We start from the raw sequence: 17,379 nt of genomic DNA, 5'->3' as shown, positions 1-17,379 counted from the left end.
GCTGGGCCAGGCGGTGTCAAGTGAAAGTGATGCATGAATTGTTGTCGCAGCGCTGACCTGCAGCAGACGATAATGTCTTCATGTGGCAGACGCGCTGTTGCGTCACCGCCGCAAAACTACTTACTTCAAATTAATTAAATTAAATTTTTGAGGCAAAAATTTGAGGTAAAAAATTGAGGCAAATACAATCCTCGAAAATACCTGCTCTTAATTATTAATAAGCCCAAGCTAGTGCTGAAAAAAATTGCATTTGAGGCGGCAGAGTCGTGTTCGTGGTGAGAGGTGATATAACGTCGATAATTACTTCCAGCTTCTCTGGTCATATATAACGATGATGATTTACTCTAATTTTTTATGAGAATCTATTTTGTTTTACAAAAATATACAAGAATTGACTGAAGAAATGCGGCTATCAATAACGGCTTATGATAGTTAGGGTGTCGTTGGGAGGGTGAAACGAGGGAACGAAGTGAGGGCATCGAGGAGTGCAATGGAAGGAAAATTGAAGGAAGAGAAGCGAGGGAAAGAGACATGGAAGTAAGAAAGTGAGAGCAGGCATGGCAATAAGGAAATGAGCTGACATGAAAGTAAGGCTGCAAGAGAAAGAAGTGAGGGCAGTCAAGGGAGAGGGAAGTGAGGGCAGTCAAGGGAGAGGGAAGTGAGGGCAGTCAAGGGTGTGGTGCTTATGATGGTAGTACTGGTGCAAATGATGCTTCTGCTGTTGATGTATAATTGCTGGTATTAGTGTTTCTGCTGCTAGTGTTGTTGCTCTTGTTGTTGCACTCCCTATTAGTGAAAATATCCATTGAAAAAATGCTATTATATATATTCTGTGTATCGGTATTAGACCTGGACGCTTTATAAAGCATTTTATTGTCACGGATGCAACCAAACAAAAACATAAATGTTAAGGCGTCACGAAAATTCAATTTAGCTGCCACTTAAAGAGCAAATCAGGAAAAACCCAAAGTACGAAGCTAGTACAAATTTATCATTTAACACCTTGACTACGATTGCTTCATCTTGTACTATTATTTCATTTTTGTACTTTTTTTAAGCAGGATTGCCAGACGGTCATTTTTTCCGGACAAATTCCGTGATTTAGTTTTTCTCAATTGCGTTGGCCGGCTAAGATTTTTGATAGGGGTACTTCCTAATTAAATTTTAAATACTGCAAAAAGAAAATGAATGTAATTTTTACAGTGGAACCTACAAATAAACTAGTATATTTTAAGTTATCGGCCTTTTTTGGCCTTTTTTGTTCTCGGATTTGGCCAATTTTAGGCAACCTGAATTATGTACCACTACGTCCTGGAGAAATACATTTCGTGGTACGCATATGTACCACTTCGTAGTCAACGTGTTAAGTAGGTACCTATAAAAAAATGAATCCAATTCAAATTGGGTTAAACCGCACTGAACTTCTTGAATCAAATTACACCTAATTGCTTTCTAGGGTCGGTTGTCTGTTTTTGTTGCGTTGTAACTATATACCCGTTATAACAGTTATTACTATAGTTATTTATACCCGTTGTTTTCGGCCAGTGCTCGTGTCATTAATTGTTGCAATGCTTGGCTGTAAACATTCTCAGTTTGTCGTGCGTAATATTATACCACGTGTTCTGAATATACGGCAAAACATACGTTCAACGTGTATGACAAAACATGCATTCGAAATATACGACGAAATATGTGATCAAAATGGACGATAAAATATACCTCCAAAATATGCACGTTCAAAATATACGACGATATTGCGTTCGGTACAGTGCACTGCTCGCTGCGCATGAATCTTTCTGTAAAGCCTCCGCTGCTGTCGCTATACGAGTTCCGTATACGACTATACGGACGATGCAACGGCTCACGTGTAAGACGAGAAAACGGCTGCGTGTTGCTTATACGGCGGGTTGCTTTTAAGGTTTGTTGTAGCGCGTTCCTTTAAGGCGTGTTTTTAGCGTGTGGCATCTAAGGCGTGTTGTTTGCAGGGAGTGTTTGGTACATACGCTGCATGCATCACCGCGGTCATTATGCGAGTCTGAAGCTAGCAGGCCTGAGCCATTCAGAGGTGTGATCTGTGCCATGCTTATGACTGCTTTATAGGCGCGTAATGCAGCTAGCACTGCTCCCGGACACTGCATGTGTTTCTTCGTCTGATGGGAGAGTCTTATAAATGTTGTGTGTCTTATAAATGTGTGTCCATGTTGTCAGACTTGCGAGGATCTTATGGCTTTGGCCGGCGGATGCAAGACCGTAAAGCTCAGGTATTATGAGCATCGTCCAGCATGAGTTTCTGGTTAAAAGTTTTGGAGATGTAAGCTTTTCCATGTATATACTATATATCTCTTTCAATGCTGAACGATGTTCGTTGCAATGAAAAGTAAATACTTTATACGAGTAATTCACTTCCATAAGTCGTATTTTTCGCTCTCTTGATGCAATCATACACTAAATTCGTATCTTCCACACTCGTGTTTCCTAGCAGTCGTGCTTTTTGAAAAATGACTGCGTGATGAAAGAAACATCAGTATAATATCAACATTAAAATCCATCTTGCAGTAGAATCTTCGATGCAAACATTGTCGGCAATTTTTTCCTCGCTATAAATGTATTATTTTTGTCAAGTGTTTGAACGTTGCGCACCACAGAGCGCAGCCTGCACGTCTTTGTTTACCTCAACCAGAGAGCATTGGCAGCGTGGAGGTAAATACCTGCCATACTGCCACCCCGGCCTTCTCTTCAACATGGAGGTAAATACCTGCCATGCTGCCACCCCGGCCTTCTCTTCAACATGGAGGTAAATACCTGCCATGCTCTCGTTTAAGTAGTAGCCTATATAGTAACCCAACTCCTACGTGCTATAAACTTGTCGACCCCGTATAATCTGAAAGTGTTGACAACACGACTTATTCAGTCACCACTGAGCGTATGCGTGAAGTAAGCTACATACGCACGAGATCAAGCGTACAGCGTAAGTTAAGTTGTACAGGGGTCCGTATAGCCCGACACAAATTTTCCTCGCGGATTATTGAGACTTCTTGCACGCCCAATGCGTTTGCGTCTGTCTTGATACGTGACACTCATGGTTTTTTATTAATTAACATGGTCTTTACTTATCACTTTCGTTGTTAACATTACGTATCTTTATTCTACCTCGTTCTCGCATGATATATCAATCACGTACGTTACCTCGTACTTATCTGTATAGCATCGTTTATTAGCACTCGCCTGTCGTATCTTTTCAGAGTACTAAAGCCTTGAGTCATCGCTTTTTATACTACTAATTCAAATTCTCATTGCCATCTTTGAATTGCATCTTTCGTTTAACGCAGTTCTGATGGCTCTTAAAACTTTGTGACTAATTCTGTGTTGAAGAAGAAGCAGGCCGCATCAGCACCGGCCGACCATAAAACGCCTGGAATTTGAAGCGAGGCTACACTCATTCTTTCTACTTGGCTCTCAGCGAGCTCTTGCTAAACATTCCGCCTTACGCGCCTGTTTATTCATCAGTTAGCCAGCATGCGCTATACCAAAGCTGATGCAACATAGCAGCGTGTGGCGCCGAGCCTGATGTCACACATACCAGCATGTGGTGGTTTGTCTATACTACATGCCAGTATTTACAAATACAAAAATGCCAGTATTTAAATCATTAGTTTGCTGAAATATCAAATTAATGAAAAATTTAAAGGCAGAGAAAATTTGTGGAAACTAAAATTTTGAAATCGCTTTCCAGCCGTTATAGGTACGTCGCCCTGTTATGCAGCTGAATGATCGAGGTGGCTGCGCAAATATAATCTCACTAGAATAATTCCTACCACAGTGTGACTTCTCTGAAGTTTTGCAACGTCATTAATTCTGAAGTTCGGTGGTTTGCTCTTCGCACAATTGTTCATGTCAGCCAGAGAGGACTGCATCTAGGCTGCAATAACAACCTCATACCAATACCTCAAGAAAAAAACAATTTCAAAAGTATTGACCAACAATACACGCTAGTTGCGCTACATCATACCATACCATTATGACACCAATACAATAATATGTGATTCGAATATGAAGAATCTAGCACAATCGATTCTTTGTATTGAAATATTTTCGTTCTATGTGGAAATCAACTTTCTCACTACGGTCGAGTGGCTGTACAATTCATCGATTGTTTCTTGACGGATATCTATGGATGGAGGTTGTTCCCTGAACTTCCTTATCATTCATCATTGACACCGGACATTTGGCAATAGTACTCAAGATTGGTAATTCAGACGCTTGTTACTACTTCATCCTGACAGCTGTGAGGCTCTGTATTGCAAATAATATTATCGTAGAAATGAATTTACGAACGAATTTTCTTAGATATATTTTGCCTGTATAAATTATTTTGTTTAACTAAATTAGTTTTTCCTCTCGCGGGAGGAGGCAGCGCAACTTTCAATAATTTTCTGCATGGACCAGAAATTAAACCTGGCACAAGCATATAACACAAGCATAACCCGAGGCATGAGTAAGACAAGTGAGGCATGAGGCCCAGGCAATGAGCAAGCCTATCCCGAGGCATGAGCAAGACAAGTGAGGCATGAGGCCTATGCAATGAGCAAGCATATCCTGAGGCATCGAGGCATGAGCACGCCAAGGGAGGCATGAGCAAGACAAGTGAGGCATGAGCTTAACCCACGCAATGAGCAAGCAGATCCCGAGGCATGAGCACGCCAAGTGAGGCATGAGCACGCCAAGTGAGGCATGAGCACGCCAAGTGAGGCATGAGTGTGGCAGGACTGTGAAGCGTCACCGGCGTGAATGAGACGCGTGTTTGTTCTAGCGGCGCGAGGCGGGCGATGTTATCGCCAGCGTTACAATGACAAATGATCGACGGTCAAAGAGGCTCCTGAACCAAGACGGATACCTGCACACAGCCGAGGCGTTGCGGGGCTACTTCATCCTAAAAGTATGAGGGTTGAATTTACCGTGGGTAAATTCAGCCAAATTTAGCGTACCATGTCTCAATAGGAGACGTTTATATGGAGGCGACAGAAAGCATACTGAGACTCATTATAACAGCCTGCAGTGTTCTAGTAAAATTTGCTGAAGAACAAGTTTAATCACATGAAGTAACTCGGGAAATGCATGATGCAAAAATATTCATTCCTCTCGAAGAACAATCAATTTAACGCGCTAAATTTGTTATGAATCCAGCGTAGAATATATTTGACTGACGATTATAGCGGATAAGGTTAAAGTTATTAATTTATTTGTGGAAGAGTTCTCGCCCTATGGGTACGGTCAGCCTCTTAACATCTCGTTATCTGTAGCGCCCTTCACAGTAATCATGATAAATTCTGGCCTTGTAGGCCTATACGAAACTCTCACACCTTCACGTACGAGGCCTTAGGTCGCTAAGTAAGTTTCGTTAGGTTTTGTCGGAAAAGTTCATCTTCCGACGTCATTTCGATTAGTTAATATCAAGAGCAAGATGTGTGGGTGATACATTTTAAAAATAAGTAGATTTATGTAAAATCAAAATGCATCTGATAAGTAAATATATTTGTCGAGTTTTCAAACTAATATTGAGTGGACATCCACATAAGCTCTGGTCGTAGCCCTTATAACCTCAGATGCCCAATGAGCCTCCGAATATTTGCTTCAGAACTTTTTACTTTAATGTATGGCCGAGGCGAGTGAACTTGAAATTTTACCAATTTTATTGGTTGTACTCAGGCTATTTTTTATTTAAATCACGAAAATTCACGTAATTTAAATTTTGTTTGCGAGTGAGTATTATTTTTGTTCATGATCTATAGTTCAATGTTTTACGTTTCAGTCCCACATTATTAGTTGCCAAACTGTAAACATTCTCCAAATACACCAAATACCTCGCAATCATAATGAGAAACCTCTATCGTACCTCGTCTCAACAGTAAACGTTTATATGGAGGCGACAGAAAGCATACTGAGAAGACTCGTTATAACAGCCTGCATTGTTCTGGTAAAATTTGCTGAAAAACAAGCTCAATCACATGAGGTAACTCAGGAACATGATGCGAAAATATTCACAAAATTCGTTATGAATTCAGCGTAGAATATATCTGAAAGACGATTATAGAGGATGAGGTTAAAGTTGTTAATATATTTGTGGAAGAGTTCTCGCCCCTATGGGTACGGTCAGCCTCTTGACATCTCGGTTATCTGTAGCACCCTTCACAGTAATCATGATAAATTCTGGCCTTGTAGGCCTATACACGGAACTCTCACACCTTCACGAGGCCTTAGGTCGCTAAGTAATTAAGTTTCGTTAGGTTTTGTCGGGAAAGTTCATCTTCTGACGTCACTCCGATTAGTTAATATCAAGAGAAAGATGTGTGATTGATACCTTTTGTTAAGTAGATTTATGTAAAATCCAAATGCTTCTGATAAGTAAATATATTTGTCGAGTTTTCATACTAATATTCAGTGGACATCCACATATATAAGCTCTGGTCGTAGCCCTCTGTAACCTCATATGCCCAATGAGCGTCCGAATATTTGCTTAAGAACTTTTTACTTTAATGTATGGCCGAGGCGAGTGAACTTGAAATTTGACCAATTTTATTGGTTGTACTCAGGCCATTTTTTATTTAAATCACGATAATTCACGTAATTTAAATTTTGTTTGTTTTATTTTTGAGTTTTATTTTTGAGTGAGTTTTATTTTTGTTCATGATCTATAGTTGAATGTTTTACGTTTCAGTCCCACATTATTAGTTGCCAAACTGTAAACATTCTCCAAATACACTAAATACCTCGCCCTCATAATGAGGAACCTCTATCTTGCAGTAATCATGCAACACGCACGCATGCGCGATAGCGCTATCGCCGGGACATGAGTCGTCTTCCGCAGGCCCGCTGCCCGCGCGATCTGCGGCAAACTGCCGTGATGCGGCCAACGCGAACTGCGGCAAACTGCAGTGATGCGGCCAACGCGAACTGCGGCAAACTGCAGTGATGCGGCCAACGTGAACTGCGACAAACTGAAGTGATGCGGCCAACGCAAACTGTGGCAAACTGCAGTGATGCGGAAACTGCGGCAAACTGCAGTGATGCGGCCAACGCGAACTGCGGCAAACTGCAGTGATGCGGCCAACGTGAACTGCGGCAAACTGCAGTGATGCGGCCAACGTGAACTGCGACAAACTGAAGTGATGCGGCCAACGCAAACTGTGGCAAACTGCAGTGATGCGGCCAACGCGAACTGCGGCAAACTGCCGTGACGCGGCCAACGCGAACTGCGGCAAACTGCCGTGACGCGGCCAACGCTAACTGCGGCAAACTGCCGTGACGCGGCCAACGCAAACTGTGGCAAACTGCAGTGATGCAGTCAACGCGAACTGCGGCAAACTGCCGTGACGCGGCCAACGCGTGCGGCAAACTGCAGTGACGCGGCCAGCATTTTCGCTTTATACAAAGGATCCTTCGGAAATACCTTGCACATTAATAAAAACTTGAATATAAATTTATTGCGAAGTTTCTATGGAAGAATCGGAAAAGGAATGAGAATTTTGTCGCAAAATTCTCTACGAACTTCGGACTAAAAAAATGATTCAAGTTTTCCGTAACGGTTGCATTTATCCATTTTATCGACATTTTCAGCAGGATTTTTTGCAGGAGTTTCTTCTTCCAGCGCATGCCCCTGGGGACCTTCACAAATTCGAAATATTATTTAAATCTCCCGTAAAGATTTTATTTATCGACCTTTTCAGCAGGATTTTTTGCAGGAGTTTCTTCAACCAGCGCCTGCCCCTGGGGACATTCACAAATTCGAAACTTGATTCCCCAGTGGAATCACCTGTTCTCGGTTTCATCCTCAATTAAGGATATATCAAAGGATAATTTTGAATGTATCATTCACATTTTTAATTTGAAACAATTGTAGAAATTTTTAATTAGGAACCAGTTTGAATTTTTTTTAACGCCTTCTTAGTATTGCATATCGATCATATATTAGTTTGATTCCCGATATTTCACCAACAGTAATTGCTGTAATTTGTGCATTCTGTTACTACATTACTATTAGTATATCTTACTATGATGTATTTTTCTACTGCGAACTCTCTTCGCCCACGTGTTTTAATTTCGCCCCCAAATCTTTTATATCTAGCGGCTTGTTTTCCACCAAGCCGCTAAACGGGTAACCTAATACAATTTGGCTCGTAATTAATAACGAGCTTCGCAAATTCTATTAAAATTCTTAAAAGAAACTCAACTTTTACACTTGCATAAGTAATTAGCGTTGTGCCTGTCGGACGCTGGTCCTGCGCAGATCCGGCTCTGATTCGGCTCTGATCCGGTTCTTTTTCGGCTCCAATAAAACCTATATACGATAGAGCTGCAGTGTCCATTTCCGTCCCCTAGTCGGCTCCCATTATCCCCCGATTTGTCACGCCGACGCCCAAATTCCCTGCCCCGCAAATTTCCCCAGAAAAACCTAATTCGCTGCAGACGCAAACACAACTAATGACAAACGAGGTTTTTTTATCGGGAGCTTGTTCTTTTTAGGGTTAACTTGATTCAGCTGGTACGAAATTGACCATAAATTAAAGATTTAAATTAATTAATTTGATACATAACAAATATGTTCATTTATGCTACTTTTTTCGCCACTTAAGGCACAAGGTAAAAAGTGAAAATTTTAAATACGAATGCAGTTCCTGAAATCGCCTTAGAGAGGAAGCCCTGGCAGGAAGCTTTTAATCCCCCATTGAAAATCATCACCGCAACATCGGTGATCAAGAAACGACAATCTTTAAAGTGAAAGAGATTTCGAGTTATTTTCCTAATTTTTATAGTAGAAGATTTTTTTTACTAAATAGGTTATCATACTCGCGCCATTATGCTAATTCAAAGCCTACTGACGGAAATTTTGAGGGAAGTTAATAAAATAATTAGAACAGTGACAAAATAATACAGCAATGTTGCGAAATTTCGTTAATATCAATATTAATATTAAATTATTATTAATATTAGTAATTTAATATTAATATTAATTAATATTAAAATCACCGTCAATCATCCTGAACATTCGAACATGAAGCTTATATAGTTACGATGAATGAATTTTAGACTTCATGCCTCGACGAGGTAAATGTGATTTAAAAAAAACTAATTAGGCAATGAGTTTTTTTAATGAAGTCTTAGTCATAAGCTTGTCAGTTCTAGATATCTTGTCTAATGGTTGACTATTTATGGCATCAATGTTATCACATAAATTTTTCTTGGATGAAACACTCAGTCGAAATTATATTGAATTCCTTTCTTTTGGCTGCCTGAGCTGCTTTCGCCCACCGTGTTCTTGAGCGCGGCTCTCGCCATTGATATCAATTGCTCGGCAATGCCTTGACTCGCGGCGTCTCGAGGGCAGGAATCTTTTGAGGAGCTGCCGTCTCAATTGCCTTCATCAGGACTCAATAGGCGCGCTGCTGTGCTGCTGCTCCGTGTCAATGAACCACACGACGCACCCCGCGCTACTAGTGAAGGCTACCACGAAGATGGGCATGTCACAGTACCACCTGTAGAAGTCCGGGACTGTGCATGTGACATGTGACTGTACCATCTATTGTTGAGACTGTTACGACCTCTGAATGTATGGAGATGTGGATGTGATTAGGTGACCTGTTTGGGGGGGGGGCTGATGATGTGACTTGTACAAATTTTGAATGTGCGTATACGTACATTTCTACTTACAGAGTTTAATGTTGTTTTCTCTGTAATTTACATTGATTTCAAAGGTTCGAATATGGCTGTTGGAATCATGTGAATTTCACGCATAGTTTCTATTCATGTTTGATCACTTCAGGTCGATGTTGTCAGAAACTTATGGGTGCTTCAGAATTATAAAAAAAAATATTTTCCTCTCGCATTTATATTGTCTCGCATTTATTATATCTAATTTTAATCACAAATTTATCGAGGCCCGTTACAGCTTACTTGTTTTCCTTCACGTACTGCGTTGTTATTTATTGGTTTCTTTAAAGCTTACGGTATTTCATTTCTGGTTTTGAATTCAGTCTTGTTGCCGATCGCGTGTTTTATTTCAGCTTTTATCTATGCCGCGTCTCTCTCAACCCTGTTTCTCAATGCGTAAAATGAGACGCTAATGTTGCTTTAAAAAAGTTCATCGGCTTGTGCGCGCTCTACAATAATAGATGCGCCGTGGCTGCAAGAAGTCAAGAGATTGGCCGTCGATAACACGCCTATTATTTTCAATATTTTATATTCAAAGCTGTAAAGACGAAGGAAGTCTGTGCCAAGTGCGTTGTTTTCTTTATGCCACCGCCACGTCAAATCGCAATCCGACGCTCATGCGTGTTCTCCTGCGCATGAAATATGCGTGTTTGTTTTCACTTAGCGCCAGCAAATGTCTTGCGCCGAAGCAATCAGCACAAGTCGGGTTAGGTTACACTTCGCAAATTACATTTGGAGAGCCGAGTGAGTCGAGGTGACTCATTTGAAGCAGTCTTGCGGGTTGTTCATAATAGAAAGTTCGTTATTGATTATTCCTGACTACGTACGTTTCATGACTCATTTTAGCCGCCTGTAATTATTTCTTAAGTGGGTTCAGTGTTACCTAGTGAATTGAGTCGCTGATTTGCTAAGCCTGGCCTAGCTCTAAACTTCGCATGATGGGCGCGTTTCAATTTTAGGCTCAAACTTCTATGTGTGATTTATTTCTTGAGCCTCATAGACCTCAGACAAACTTTGCTTGTTGGCCTCGTAAAGATTACGCTCAAAAAATGAACGGGGCTAATTGTCCAAATAATGACGCATTTTCTGCATGTAGCACTGATACTTCCTTTTGCCCATCAAAAATTGGTCAGGATAGTCCACAAAAAGTCAAAAAGTAAACAAAGTCTCCCAATTTTTATGCGAGTACTAATAATTAAGACATTTTCAACTATAAAGTCAAACCCACCAATTGCACAAAAAGAAGATAGCGGCTTGCGATCCTCGTATAGAACTTACGACCAATTCATAACTCGCTGGAAATACTGTTTCTTCAATGGAACGAAGTATGCATTTCTCGTAGTCCACAATACGCTTAAATTTGCTTCCATTTTAACTCATTTTCAAAATTTATTCAACCTGGGAGCGTGTGTGCATCAATAATGCAGAGTGTTCACTTTTTAACCATCATAATTATAAATGAAGCCATTATATCAGCAGTCATATGGTCGGCCGCCCATTGTCCGCTTTGAGGTGAGTATATGTCAGGCATGTGCACGTTGTTATTAGTTGTAACCCGCATAGTGTTTATTGCAGAGACCCGCAATGAAGACTAAACGGACGAACCATTAACATTTTAATGGTGGCCAGCCCGTGTGTATGGTGCAGTGATGCTATCCTGAACTGATGATGTGGTGGAGTAATGCTGGTGGGTGGATATAAGGCTACAGTAAAAAGAAGCTTATATCAGGCCAACCAAGGCTTATATAAAGCTCTATAAAAACCATCGAGTGAATATATGAAGCTCTATTTTAAACCATCCAGCAAATATATGAAGCTCTGTACAAAACCAGCCAGGAAGCACATGAAGCTCTGCACAATGGCCTGAAAGTTAAAACTTGCTAGTGTCACCAAAGATTCAAGACACATTAGAATCATGAGCTGTGCTGCTGGTGATTGCTATGAATGAGAATAATTAGCGGCAGACGAGTATTGTGAGAACGTTCTCATGACCTACTTGGCAAGGGTGAGGTGTTCACACCACACAAAGTGCATCTGTGTGAGCTGTGTAACTCTATAGCTGCTCGACCGTTGCTGGGCCAGCTATTGTGTCCTCTCTCTAACAACCACTGATGCGAAAACTCTTAAACTGATGCTCATTATTACTGGTCGTAAACGTGTATTATCATTAATCTAAAAAATTTACTGTTTACCACTTAGCTAAAACTCGTAGTCGTATTCGCTCTCTGCACATTCATCGTGTGGTTCTTCACTATTATATTGTATTTCTAATTAATCTATGAATTTTTCACTGATATATCAACTCTATCATCCACGAACTTAACAAAAATCCGCTGGTGAATAGTTTGAACATTTTGAAGAAAACCTTTATGCGAGTGTTTAATCATTTATCGTACAATTTCGAAGGGTATTTGCAAGAATTATTGAAATCGACGATGAAAGTTCTGTTACCAACAACTGTCACCGTGTACGAGAAATCAAGCATTGAATTCGTCAGAAATTGCGTCTTTCAAAAAACATTGTAGTAGATGCAATTTTTCGATCGCATTTAGATTTAGGTATTAAAAATATTCAAATTAGGAACCTTATGCTCTACGTATATTTAAAACGCCGAAAACAACGTTAGTTAAAATGACTATAAATATCTAGTGACGAAGAAAACACGTCACCGGAAAAGCCGTCAACACTGACGTCAAAATGTGAAGCGAGACGCTGCGTCACCCTCGAGCTGAGGGCAGGAAATGCCCTCACAACGACCTGCCGACTGAAGGAAACTCCCCTCGCTTCAAGACTAACTAATTAATTCTCTTCCATGGCACCGGCGGAAAGAACGTTCGGGTGAGCTAGTGTCAGCTACTCTATTGTTTCTGGTCGGCAACGTTGTGGGAATGATTTTGTTGTAGAAAAAATAACCATATTTCACAATAGTATAATAACATACAAAAACAGTATACTTCACCCGTAATTCCGATACCAGATTAATTCCGTTTATCTTATCCCCACTCAATTACGTAATCTAGATATTTGTTTAAGGAGTGCAAGTGTTCAGCTTTCTCCTAGAGCATCTCCCTGTATATGCCTGTTTAAATAAAATTTGTCCAAAACATCACCATAGCATTCGTTACTACTTCAGATATCGCGAATTAATTCAGATTAATATTCAGGTGCAGTACTTCGTTGTTCCCAGTTTCCGTTATCTTACTGACGGAACAGACAATCAGGCTTTCTTGCGCGCATTGAGCCGCTGCCAGCGTCAAGTGTGTGAGAGCTGAGAGGTAAATTGAGGGAAAGCCAGAGCCTGCACGCGCCTTGCCACGTGCTTGACCACGTGGCTTCAACTGATACGAGCACGCGATACGCGGCATGCAGCCTTCTTGAATATTACAGCCGCGTCACCGGTGGCCGACACTTGACCGCTCATCATTTTCTTCTCCTTAAAATAATTTAAATTTATTTTTTTATCTTTGTAAACTTGTGTAAACATCTTTAGATTTGCGCGTCTGGTTCATTTTTCTTTTTACTGATATTGTTAAATGCAGTTGGGACTTTGGTTATCTGTATTTCTATCCCTGTGAAATTAGCTTCTGAGTAAATTAATTTATTAGATCTGTAAATGTTATAGTGAGTGCATTCAAATCTTTTTCCATGCGCATACGTGCAGAAATAGTGCGTGTTCAATCGAGAGCCTCCAGCTCCAGCTCTCAGGTCCAGATTCTCTTCACTCATGGAACTATAAACCCGTGCAACGATTCGCATCACAAGTCAAGTTTAGGTTCTATAGACTTTATTGACGGAGTTAGGCTCTACAGACTTTATTTTATACAGTTTACAATTCAAACCACGCGTATGTAAACAACGAGCATGACTGGCTATAAATACACCCTAACACCTGAGTCGCTGACACATCGCACCGCACGCTGTGCCCTGAACGCCAGCTCCGTGTAAATAATAAAGCCTAAATATCAGTGTGCATTGACAGGCAACCGACTTTCTCTTGCAAATAAAATTTGAAAGGTAATAGGGCTCGAGAGAAAATGGGTACAATTCGTTACGGAAACTGTCAGTGAGCCAGCGAGCTAAAGCTTTAATTATTGGCGATGCTGTCAGCTGTTTATATCAGCAGCAACTCTTGTTTGAAGGAGAACACTGCAGACTTCCGAGCCTTCATCGATAATTATTGGCGATGCTGTCAGCTGTGTTTATATCAGCAACTCTTGTTTGAAGGAGAACACTGCAGACTTCCGAGCCTTCATCGCGAATATAGAGCTTCAGTGCCGTAACTTTTGTGATAAAATGTTACCTACTCATAATATTTAACCCGAGCCTTCATCGTGAATATAGACCTTCAGAGCCGTAATTTTGTGATAAAATGTTACTTCCTCATAATATTTAACCCGAGCCTTCGTGAATCTAGACCTTCAGTGCCGTAACTTTTGTGATAAAATGTTACCTCCTCATGATAAATAACCCGAGCCTTCATCGTGAATATAGAGCTTCAGTACCGTAATTTTTGTGATAAAATGTTACCTCCTCATAATTTTTAAAACTTTCTTCTGGATTTGTCTTGCGGACGATTTCTTTTTTGCGCCTTGAGTCTTTACGTGAAAGAATGTTGAACTGAGAATTTGTGGTGACCTTCAAAGTCACCAAAGAGGTGACTTTGGTGCGTCAAAGAGGCACCGTGATTAGGATTTATGTTCAAATTTTCTAACATTGCCAATTTTCATAAGAATTTTTTTCATGAATTTTATTTTTCTTAAATTTGTACAATTAGATATGATTTCAGAAATTATTTTATACTGAAATTTCTGTAATTTATATTTTCAGCGAATTAGGACAGAAAATATACGTTATAAGAATAAGTTTCCAGCAACGGTGTTCCAGGTTCATCCTCGGATTAAAATTTATTTCAATTGAAATTGTTCGACGTCTCCTCGTGGACGATTCTAAGTTCAGTGCCAGCAACTAGGGCCATCATTGCTCTTTATTTAATGTGTTAGAGTTTGACGGAAAACTGCTCTGTTCGATCGTAATTTGAGGCTACCTTTGCCGAATCTGATGGCATTTGTAGGCTTATCTTAATGGATCAGAGGCCACTGAAGTGCGTAAGGATTTTAAGGCATCAGATCAAATTTAGGATAATTCAATCGAGTTTGTTGATGTCGGAACACGGTTGAGAAGAACGAGTATTTTACTTTAAAATGATGTTCATTCTTGTTGTGGTCCAAGTGCCGGGATTTACGATTGCTATGAGCGAACGTGCTAGTGATTCTCGAAGCGCAGAATTCTACAGTTACGTTATTTTTGTACGATTAATTATGAATTTAGTTGACGACAGTTTGATCGTTTTTATTAACATTACACTCGGAGATAAAAATCCTGACAGGCGTACAGGCAATCAATTAAATAGCTGGTGTGGAGACTTTGATGCGTTATGTCTTAGCTTTAACTAAGATCTGTATCGCCTCTATTCAGTACTACAGGCGAGGAATTATATGAAATGTATATAGTTATATAGTATAATAACAAATGCCTTCTAATGTTGCTCACATATATCCTACAGCCTACTAATATCTTAACGCATCCAAGTTCTGAAACGAGACCGTCATCACTCGGGCTAACGTGTCGCTGGTCGTCAAGTATCCTCGTTTACACCACTTCGCCCCAGGCTTTGGTCAGTAATCTGATGGAAAATGTCACACTCGCGGAGAGAAACTGTCGCGGTTTCGTTTTCATCTTCTGGACGAGCGTTTCGGCCTTTTGTTTTGTTGTCAGCGAAGAGCGATAAAGTCGGTTCGATTACAGGAGGATTCTGAGGTGCATTGCAGGTTTCGTGTAATCTTGATAGCGGCCATCGATGCTTTTTGTTTTCCTGTTAATAATTTCATAACCACATCTCGGCGTGTTTGAGGGCGGGTGATGGATGGGCAGTTGAAATTAAGGCTCAAACGCGAGTCTTATTTTCAAGAGTATATAGATTGAGAACTTAGCATCGTGCCGCGCTCGCTGTACCTGCTTGAGGCACAAAGCTCGACCTGCAACCCAGTGCCTTGATCACAAATGGGTGTGTTTGTTCTGTGAAAATGACAGGTTATGAGAGGCTTTATCGTTGTTGACAGCTTCACGGTCTTTGAAGTTCCGGCACCTTGATCACAAATGAGTGTGTTTGTTCTGTGAAAATGACAGGTTATGAGAGGCTTTATCGCTGTTGACAGCTTCACGGTCTTTGAAGTTCCGGCCCCGGCTCTGACATCGTCTCTTTGCAGTGGCATGTGCATTTGGTCTTCAGCTCACATTTTTTCCAGCAAGCGATTTCTAGACTCAATGTTTCAGTCCAGCGTGGAATGCAAGTAACTGTGCTCAGTCAATGAAAAATTTCATGAACGGATTTGATAGGCGTCTGGATAGTATGGGATTAGTGCGCTAAGAAAACCTTAGATTTGTTTGCATTATTATCACCAAATAATGCCATTGTATCTCGATCCATTAACAGTTCTAGGTCTACAATTAAAGAATACTATTCTATTTTTTGCTATGGTATTTTGTTGAGTATTTTTCCAATTCAATTGCATAGTGTCATAAGACCTGCTAAAAATATAGTAATTTTCATGAGTTATGCGTGTTTTTGATTGGCGAGGTTTCACAAATCAGTCTGGTAATTTCCTGCTCCAAATATAGAGAAAATTGATCAAAAGGTTGAAGTTTTTCTTAGCGCTTTGTAATTATTCCGTAATGAAAACTGTTTTCGTATCAGCACCAGTAGGTTTTTCCCTACAGCTTCTTATAGAAGTTCGTCTTTTGTTGGTCGACCGAGACTCTTACGATGAGCGTTAGATTTTTTATCATGAACTTCATGCGGACAAAAGCTTTCGTAAGACGACGAAGAAAGCACCGCAAAAGATCGAGCTTGTGTCGGCTCGTGAAGTTTGTTGAGGCATCTCTTAATATTCCATTCACTTGATGGCATGCCTGCCATCCTTCAACAAACTCTTCTTACCGCTTAAAAAATCACTTGAGCTTAGCCACGGCATGACTTGCGATGCTCAGCTACCCTATTCAAAATCTTCGTCGATATATCGTTGTTTATAGTTTCAAACTTCAGTTTCTGAATACGGTGGCATTGTGCTGCGTGGAGCACGCACCGTTGGCCACAAGTATCGAACGTCTTACTTGTCAGTCATAATAAATAATGATGGAAAGAGCGATGTGGCTGTCTCTATACTGAAGTAAATTTAAAGATTGGGACCACTTATAGACAACGGAAAATACCGAGAAAATAAAAAAGTTTATTAAAGTTGCTGATGTATCTATATTAATGGAATTCCTAATGATATATTGTTGTATTGATATCATGCAAAATATGATGCACCGATCAACTACATGTCTTGCTAAAGAATTTAGATCGCCCGATCGTTAGCTAGAATTCTTTACCAACCTGCATTATGCGCTGATGGTTTGCCACGTAGTTACGTTGATAAATCACCAGGTTGATCCGCATTGTTGGGTCAAGAAGTCGTTAGTGGAAGGCAAAAAACTTCTCTTGTGTCTCAGAGTAGCATCCTGATGCATGATTGTTTATTTCACTATCGTCCTTTTGAATATTACTGGTTAACCATCGGTAAATAATTACATAAAATTATAATGCTTCCCTTATTTTACAGATAACTTGCAATT

General features: G+C 40.3%; 1 protein-coding gene across 1 annotated transcript in view; it reads left to right on the top strand.

Annotated features, from left to right (window-relative positions):
- LOC108666440 (integrin alpha-PS1) overlaps positions 1–17,379 on the top strand; it is a 77,649-nt gene that overhangs the window by 36,817 nt on the left and 23,453 nt on the right. The gene's annotated exons all lie outside the window — the stretch shown is intronic.

The sequence above is a fragment of the Hyalella azteca genome, unplaced genomic scaffold (assembly GCF_000764305.2).
Source record: "Hyalella azteca isolate HAZT.00-mixed unplaced genomic scaffold, Hazt_2.0.2 contig9249, whole genome shotgun sequence".
NCBI lineage: Eukaryota > Metazoa > Arthropoda > Malacostraca > Amphipoda > Hyalellidae > Hyalella > Hyalella azteca.
The sequence above is the reverse complement of the archived record's forward strand: the minus strand, read 5'-3'. Positions and strand labels throughout refer to the sequence as shown.